The following is a 9,499-nucleotide window of genomic DNA, read 5'->3' on the forward strand; positions in this document are numbered from 1 at the left end:
GCGAAGGCGGGACTCCGCACCAGCATCCCGCCGCGGGAAGGCATCTGGCGAGGGCATACATCGCCCAGCGCCCAGCCACGTGCCAAGGGCCACACCCCATACGCGACAAACTCCTCAACCAGATCGCGCCCGCTACTCAGGCCGGCCGCGCACCGCAGGGCCCCTTCGTCTGCATCCTCCTCCGCTACTTCAAACCGCGGGTACGCTGAGTAATAATGCGAACACATCTCGGCCACGGGGAGCCCTGGATGGTCTTCGACTGTGCCTTCGGCAACGTAGAACCAAAATTCCCACCAGTTGCCCCATTTATTGTGGGCACAGGGAACCAACTCAACGACTTCCATCGAAGTCTTGTCCGTCTTCAGCGTAAACGTGCAAGATCCAAATTGAGCAATCTTATTTCCGATTTTCTTTTTCTGCCAGTGCAGACAATAATACTTCGCAAAGACTTCGACCGAGGGCTGCCCGCCGTACGAAGTCGTTGCCCAGACATATTTCGCCAGAGCCACCACGGAATTTGGCGTCAGCTGGTGGACCTGGACGTTGAACCTACGCAGGACTTCTCCCACAAATCGATGTGCGGGCAGACGAAGGCCAGCAGCAAAATAAGCCTCAAACACAACCAACTCGCCTTCTGGCGCGGGGACCTCCTCCGTCCCCGGGACACGTGCCACTCCGCTGCCGAAATAACCAAGCTGTTGCATGTCTTGCACGCGGACTGAGGACATCCGCGACACACCGAACTCCACTGTGTCACCGGCGCGCAACTCCTCCGCCGCCACATTGCTCAGCGTCTCCTCGGACGACGCGTCGGTCGGTGGTGTAGCGGCAGCAGAAGAGGAAGAGGACGGCATCGCTACGTACCGTCGGCGGCGGTGGGCGGTCTGCTTTACATGGGCCAGATCTCCGACGAGCAAGAGCAAGGAGGGCAGACGAGCAGCGAGCGGTTTGAGAAGGCGGTTAGGGTTTTCGCGGAGCGCGGAAAGATAAAGTTCAAAACGCGCCGCCCCCGCCCCCTTTTATACACAGGGCGCGGCGCTTCGGGAAACCCGCAATCTAACAGTACAGCGTCAATCAACGGTCATGTCAAAAACCCCCGCGGAACCACTTCGAGCGAGGGCAGCGTCTCCGCCATCTAGCGACGCCTTCGGCACCAGATGACTTAGTCGAACTGGTCCCTCGGAGGGCAAATGTTGGGGCGAAGGCGAAGACGCCACCCTTCGCTCAATGCCTTCGCCGACCTCGCTGCACCAACGGAGACAAGACGACGGGCAGACTTACCCTTCGTCCCACACGTCGTCGGACGAAGACCTATGACGAGGTCGTCTCATCTTGCGACCTCGTCCAACATGGAGGCCCACGTGTGATCCAGCCCATTGTAACAGGCCCTGCGTGGCCGCTGCGCATTACGGGCCTAATTTGTAAAGGTCTCCCTGTAATTACGGTCTGTAACCCTGCTTTATGGGAATATTCTGGGGATAACCTAGGTGCCTGGGGGCACATGCGTCCTTAACACTGGACGCTGGGCACTCAGATACCTATAAATACCCCCGCATAGTGCCCTTGAGAGGCTAGATTAACAGAGCTATTGCCATCTCGAGCAAAAACCCTGTTTACGTCGCTACACTCCCCCGTTGGATCAACTTGCACCGGAGAGCAAGTTCCAATAGTTGGACCCCTGTGTATGTACAGACTGGACCTCCGGGTAAGGTCCAGGGCCTCCACGGGCGCAAACTGGACCCCTAAGATGGGTTCCGGACCCCTCTGCGTGGGGTCCGGGCCACTCGCAGCAGGGTCCCGGGATTCTAGGACAAAGAATACCCAGGCCTTAATCAAGGTATGGCGGGGGTCCGGGGCCGACACGTGTCCGGACCATACCGCGTATGCTTCTGCTCCCCGCTCAGGCGGAGAACCGATGCTGCCACGTGGCCTACTGCCCGTGACGTAAGCCAGCGGGTGAAGCCTAACGTAAGGCCTCTAGGCCGCGTGGCCTCTGCATTTATTGCGGATAAGGCGCGCCGCCTGTCCATATGGCAGGTGATGTGCTGTCTCGGCATTTAATGAGCCCTATCCATTCCACTGGCAGGCGATGTGTCGCCTCAGCATTTAATGAGCCCTGTCCACTCCGCTGACGGGCGGTGACTAGGCCATCCCGCAGGCGGCGTGCCTGTCAATTCCACTGGCAGACAGTACGCCCGTGCTGCGGCATACACTATGCTCATCATCACTTGTGCGTTACCGAGGAGGCAGCCGTGACATATCAATATTGTATGGACTACGAACATTATGGCGCTTGGAGTTCGCCCAGGTGTTACAGGCATTAGTTACTTCCTTCCATTTTGCTCCTGGGCCCACATGTCGGGGCTCAGCATCCTTGTACGTGCCCCCCTTGAGCTATAAAAGGGAGGGCACACGACGTTACAAGGCAGCTTCACTTAGACCCAAGCTCACAGACACACTCAAGCTCTCAAACTCACAGATTCAATACAACACACAGTGGAGTAGGGTATTACGCTCCGGTGGACTGAACCACTCTAAATCCTTATGTGTTCTTGTGTTCGTCGATCATCTAGCAGACAGGCAAAATGCTTAGGCCCCTCCTCATCTTAGGATTTAGGGCGGGTGCGTTCCATCACCCGGCCGGAGAATTTCCTCTCCGACAAGCCAGGAAGACGTGATCCGGCCAAAGGGACGGTAGATCTAGTTGCGATGGCCGCAACTGAAAGTCGCATAGAGGGGGTGAATAGGTGTAATCTGAAATTTACAACTTTAAACACACTACAAGCCGGGATTAGCTATAGAGTTAATCCAAGTCCGGGAGAGAGGGGGAAAACAAATCAAATGATATTCAAGCGAATGAACACGGTGATTTGTTTTACCAAGGTTCGGTTCCAAAGAACCTAGTCCCCGTTGAGGAGGCCACAAAGGCCGGGTCTATTTCAACCCTTTCCCTCTCTCAAACGGTCACTTAGACCGAGTGAGCCTTCTTCCTTAATCTCACGAGTCACTAAGACCCCGCAAGGACCACCACACACTTGGTGTCTCTTGCCTCGCTTACAAAGCACTTGAGAATAAGAATGGGAAAAGAAGAAAGGCTATCCAAGAAGCAAGAGCTCAAAAGAACACAAAATCTCTCTCTTTCAAGTCACTAAGTGTTTGAGATGAATTTGGGACTTGGAGAGGCTTTGATCTTTTGAGTTGTGTCTAGGAGTGAATGCTAGAGCTCTTGAAAGCTAATAGTTCACTCCTAGACACAATTGAAAAGATCAAAGCCTCTCCAAGTCCCCAATTCATCTCAAACGCTTAGTGACTTAAGAGAGAGAGAGAGAGATTTTGTGTTCTTTTGAGCTCTTGCCTCTTGGATTGCCTTCTTCCTTTCTCATTTCTTTTCTCAAGTGATTTGTAATCGAAGCAAGAGACACATAAGTGTGTGGTGGTCCTTGCGGGGTCTAAGTGACCTGGGAGATTAAGGAAAAGGCTCACTCGGTCTAAGTGATCGTTTGAGAGAGGGAAAGGGTTGAAAGTGTCACACCCGGTTTTTGGAAGGCAAACCGAATGCGAACTATGTACGTGCCAGGATCAGAACTCACGTACATAGCGATTACAAAAATGAACATCATCGCACAATGCTCGAATAATAACATAAAGGAGTATTAACTTATTACATCACAGAGTCATAGACATCCACATAGTCATTGTCTTAACAGGTAAATCAAAGTACTAGCGAAACGCAGTAAAGATAAGGCCTCCACAGGCAGCTGACTGGGGTTGCCGCCAACCCACACCTAGAATTCGTCGTAGTCTTGGAACTCCTGGAAGTCTCCTTCCACGGCTTCGCCTTCTCCTGAGCAGTGGTTACAATGCAGGCAACCTGGTGTTTTGTGGTAAAGCAAGGATGAGTACACATCAACGTACTCAGCAATTGTCCCGTTTGGCTGAAGTGGACTAGCTTTATGTGGGGTTAGGCTCAAGCAGTTGCTTTTAGTTGGTCAAGTATTTATCATTAGTAGAAGCCAGATTTTAGCATTAACCAACCCGTAAACCATCTCCTCATCGAGGAACAACATCATCATAGTCGAACCAAAACCATAACATAATCCTTGTATCTCGAACCATCTGTATCTCTATTCAAAGAGGATCCCAAGGCTGCTCTTAACCGTGAGCACGACTGATATATCAGTTTCACTACCCTCTGCAGAGGTCGCACACTTTACCCATGAGTCATGATTCCCTTTCTACCCGGGGAGAGCTAATCCCCATTGACCACTACCTAGGTGGTCCGGCAGGGCATCACTATGTAGCTTTTACAAAGATTCCCTAGAGATCATAGCTGCCCATTAGGTTTCTCCAGTTTGATAAACACAGTACCCCTCCCCGCAGGAGAGTGACTAACAAAGAGCAAAACGAAAGAACCTCGGCACTCAGCCTCGGCAGAGCAAGCACTGTGCCTGGACCCCATTGACGGCACGACGGCTAAGCAACTACACCTCTAGTTCGTCTAATTAATCAGCTAAGGGCATCCCATTTCACCCTCATGGTTGCACTGTTATCCCGGGTGGTCTCTCAACGAACAGGTCCTTACGGAGAGGTACTCAGGAAACAGCCTGAGCCCCCTAGAGTATCACAAGATCATCAACATCATCAGGATAACAGTATCATAAATAGTCACATCATGTTCATTGATTAAGTTAAGGCAATAGCAGAGTGCTAACCATAACAGCCCATAAGGTCATCAAGGATAAAGTAAAGTGTAAAGCTAGTCAATCCTTAGGTTTCAAGTAAGTAATGCGGGGTAGTAAGTTATAAATGAATAGGACATAATGGGACAGAGGACACTTGCCTTCACCAAACTGCTGATCAGGGACTTCCTCTGCAACTTCCTCGGGAAACACAGACTGCTCGTTGTCTACGTAAAGTAATCATTCACACTATGCACTTGGGAAATAACAAACAAAAGCAATATACCAAACATATGCAGCAGAGAGATCACAAGTTCATAATAGAAAAGGATTGGTACTCTGGTATTCCCTAGGTCTAGGGTAGAGGACTATACAAAGTGATTCATTATCCACTAATCAGGTTTAAGTCAGTGGTGGGGTTAAATCATTGCATGGTTTTAAGTTCCTAAACTTAGGTGTTTAAGTCCATAAACTTAGTTGCTCTAACTTTTATTAAAGTCTACCACCTTCTATTTATCTCAAATAGGGTTCCAATAACCTTAATCCTATCCTAATGATCAACTATTAATTGGGACATGGAAACAGCAGAGAAACATTGTTTAAATAGATAGACAAAAATACTATGAGCATTCTGCAATTTGAAGCACCTAATTTGGAGTTCATATGACAAAGTTATGAATTTTACAAGTTTAGGGGTTAAAAATATACCATAAATACTTATTTTGAATTAAATAAAAGGTCTGAGGACCTAACTGTGAGAAACCAGGGACGGCGGGTTTAAATTTCAGAAAACCAGGGGTCTCTTTAAGAAAACACGCGGGCGAAGGGGTATCGGGCTCCTACGGCCGTCGGATCTCAGATCAACGCGCAGGATTAGATCCGCGGGCGGACGCGCGAGCGCGCGGCGGCCTGAGCGGCTGACAGGCGGGGCCGGGCGGGCAGCGCGAGCGCGGCGGCTGACAGGCGGGGCCAGCGGGCAGCGCGGGCGCGGGCAGGCTGACAGGCGGGGCCAGCGGGCAGCGCGGGCGCGGGGTGTGAGGGAAGCGGCCCTGGGCCGTTGGATCTCCGGCGGACGGCCAGGATTGGGCCCGGGCTAATTGAATCAGGGCCGCCTGATCTGGGATGAACGGCGGGGATCGGGTGGTCGGCCTTGGCCTTTCCTACGGCTAGCAGAGGCAGCGGCGCTCGTCTCCGCGGTGGAGAACTCGCCGGAGACGAGGGGCACGGGCGCTCTGCGGGTCCCTGGGGCGATCTGAGCGGCCGGGGAGGTTGGGGAGGGCGCGGGGAATCGTCCGGTGGGGACTGGGTCGGGGCAGGGGCACCGGAGGGGGGGCGGTCCACGGCAAAGCGGCTCGGCGGCGGCGTTAATCAACTCCGACGAGGAATTAAGCGCAGCAGAGAGCAACAGAGAGGGAGGGAGAGGGCAGGGGAGGTTCCTTACCTCAAGGCGGGCTCCGGGGACTCCTCGGTGGCGGCAATGGCGCGACGACGCTCGGGTCGGTGGTGGCGGACCTCCGCGGCTGCACGGAGGACGGCGGGTGAGCGCGGGCAGAGAGAAATAGGGAGGGGGAGGGGGAATTGGGGCGTGTCCCGGGTGACGGACGTCGAGGCGAAGCTCACCGTGGCAGAGAGCACGGCGGAGCTCCAACGGCAACGGGGAAACGGGCTCGGGCGGCGATGGTTAGTGGCGGCGGCGCTCTGGCGTGCGCGCAGCGAGGGGGAGGTGAGAGAGAGGGGTCTGCTGGTGCGCAAATGAGGGAGGGGGAGAGGGCGAGTGGGGTTCTGGGCTCAAGTGGCCGGGGGCGGGGCGGTTGCGAACTCCACGCGCGACGTGGGCGCGGAGTCCGCGGCAGCGCGCAGCTCGGGCGGCGGTTACGCGGGGAAGACGGGGCTGACAGCCCGGGCCTGCGAGCAGAGAGAGAGGGGAAAGCGGGTGCGGGCGCGCTGACGGGCGGGCCCGCTGGGGCAGAGAGAGGAGGGGGCGGGAGAGGCGCGCGCGCGGGATGGGCCTAGCTGGGCCGAAAGGCTGAGGGGGGCGGGGGAGTGGGCTTCTTTCCTTTTTCTTTTATTCTGGAATTTGTTTTCCCTTTTCTTTTTATTTTCTCTATTTGATTCAAATCCAAATAAGCCACAAACTTCAAATTAGACTTTCCAAGAATTATGCACCAAACAAAAGTGAAATCTAGGGTTCAGCATGATGCAACAATTCATACTCCCTTAGGGTTTAACCTATTAAACTATAATTACAAATAAAATAACCACTCTTCTTCTATAAAAATGAGAAAGAGAAGATTGGGGAAGGATGAGAAAAGGGAAGTAACACCTGAATTTGTGAATATGAGCAAAGAAATTTTATACCCCCAAATTCAGGGTGTTACAAACCTATCCCCCATAAAAGAATCTCGCCCCGAGATTCAAGGTTGGTCAGCAAAGAGTTCAGGGTATTTGGCCTTCAGATCGTCTTCTCGTTCCCAGGTTGCTTCTTCCTCGGAGTGGTGACCCATCTGACTTTGCACATTCTGATGGTATTCCTCCGGGTGACTCTGTCTGCAAACTCCAGAATCTGCGTTGGCTTCTCTATGTATGTCAAATCCTCTTAGACTTCAAAACCCTCCACTGGCAACTGTTCTTCTGGTACTCGCAGACACTTCTTCAGTTAGGACACATGGAACACATTGTGCACTGCCGACAAACTTTCTGGTAGGTTGAGCTGGTAGGCCACTTCTCCACGCTTGGCTTGGATCTGATATGGTCCGACGTACCGGGGTGCTAACTTGCCTTTAACTCCGAACCTTCTGACTCCCCTGATAGGTGACACCTTCAGATAGACGTAATCTCCCACTTCGAAACTCAGTTCCCTTCTTCGGTCCGCATAGCTTCGCTGTCTTGACTGTGCTATCTTCAGATTCTCCCGAACCATTTTGATATTCTCTTCGGCTTCAAATAAGATGTCGGGGCCAAACACCTGTCTCTCTCCAGGCTGGTCCCAATGCAGCGGAGTCCTACAACTCCGTCCATAGAGCGCCTGAAACGGTGACATCTTCAAGCTGGCCTGGTAACTATTGTTGTAGGAGAATTCTGCATAAGGTAACCTTTTGTCCCATCCTGACTTGTCTTGCAACGCACAGGCTCTCAACATATCTTCTAGGATCTGATTAGTTCTTTCAGTCTGACCGTCTATCTGCGGGTGATAAGCTGAGCTGAAGTTCAAATGTGTGCCCAAAGCTTCTTGTAGCTGCTGCCAAAAATGAGAGGTGAACTGCGTTCCTCGATCTGACACTATCTTCTTCGGCACACCATGAAGGCAGACTATCCGTGACATGTATAACTCAGCTAACGTTGCTCCGGTGTATGTTGTCTTCACGGGTATGAAATGGGCCACCTTTGTTAAGCGGTCCACAACCACCCAGATGGAATCATAACTGGCCCGGGTACGAGGTAGGCCAACTATAAAATCCATCCCGATCTCATCCCACTTCCACTGAGGAATCCGCAATGGCTGCAACAATCCGGCAGGCCTCTGATGCTCTGCTTTGGTTCTCTGACAGCTATCACAGATGGCGACATATTCTGCGATTTCTCTTTTCATGCCATACCACCAAAACCTCCTTTTTAAATCCTGATACATCTTCTCGCTCCCAGGGTGTATGGAGTAGGCTGTCTCATGAGCTTCCTTGAGGATCAGTTCCCGAATAGGTTTGAGGTCGGGGACACACAATCGGTCCTTGAACCATATTACTCCCTCTTCATCCTCTCGAAAGTCTTTGCCTCTCCCTTCTAAGATCAGCTGCCAGATCTTGTTGATGTTTTCATCATCCTTCTGCCCTTCCTTGATCTCCCGCTCTAGGGTGGGCTCTAATTCCACTGTTACTCCTTGTGTACTGTTCAGGAAACCGAGGCTCAGTCTGTCGAACTCCTTGGCTAGCTCATACGGCATCGGGTACGTGGCCAACATATTGACTTGACTCTTCCTGCTCAGAGCATCTGCAACAACATTGGCTTTGCCTGGATGGTAATGTATCTCCAACTCATAGTCTTTGATCAATTCCAACCATCTTCGCTGCCTCATGTTTAACTCTGACTGGGTGAATATGTACTTCAGACTTTTATGATCTGTGTAGATGTCGCACTTCTGCCCATACAGGTAATGTCTCCAGGTCTTTAAAGCATGAACCACTGCTGCCAACTCCAGGTCATGTGTGGGATAATTTTTCTCATGGATCTTCAGCTGTCGAGATGAGTATGCTACCACTCTTCCTTCTTGCATTAGCACACATCCCAATCCGGTGTAAGAAGCGTCGCAATACACTGAGAATGACTTGTGAACATCAGGCAGGACTAACACAGGAGCTGTAGTCAATCTATTCTTCAGTTCTTCAAATGCTTCCTGACACTTTTGGGTCCACTTAAACTCAACTTTCTTCGCTAGTAACGCTGTCATTGGTCTAGCAATCTTTGAGAAGCCTTCGATGAAACGCCTGTAATATCCAGCCATTCCAATGAAGCTCTTGATCCCACGAACATCCTTCGGTGCTTTCCAGTTCAGGATATCTGCTACTTTCTTTGGGTCCACTGCCAACCCATCTTGGTTTATGATGTGACCCAGAAATAAGACTTCATGAATCCAGAACTCGCATTTGCCCAGCTTGGCATACAACTGATGCTCTCGAAGTCTTTGCAATACCATCTTCAAATGCTCTACATGATCTTCCTCACTTTGAGAGTATATGAGAATATCGTCGATGAACACTACCACAAACTTGTCTAGATAGTCCATGAACACGCTGTTCATCAGATATATAAAAAAGGCCGGCGCATTT

Source organism: Zea mays, chromosome 3 (genome assembly GCF_902167145.1).
Source record: "Zea mays cultivar B73 chromosome 3, Zm-B73-REFERENCE-NAM-5.0, whole genome shotgun sequence".
In the NCBI taxonomy this organism is placed as follows: Eukaryota; Viridiplantae; Streptophyta; class Magnoliopsida; order Poales; family Poaceae; genus Zea; species Zea mays.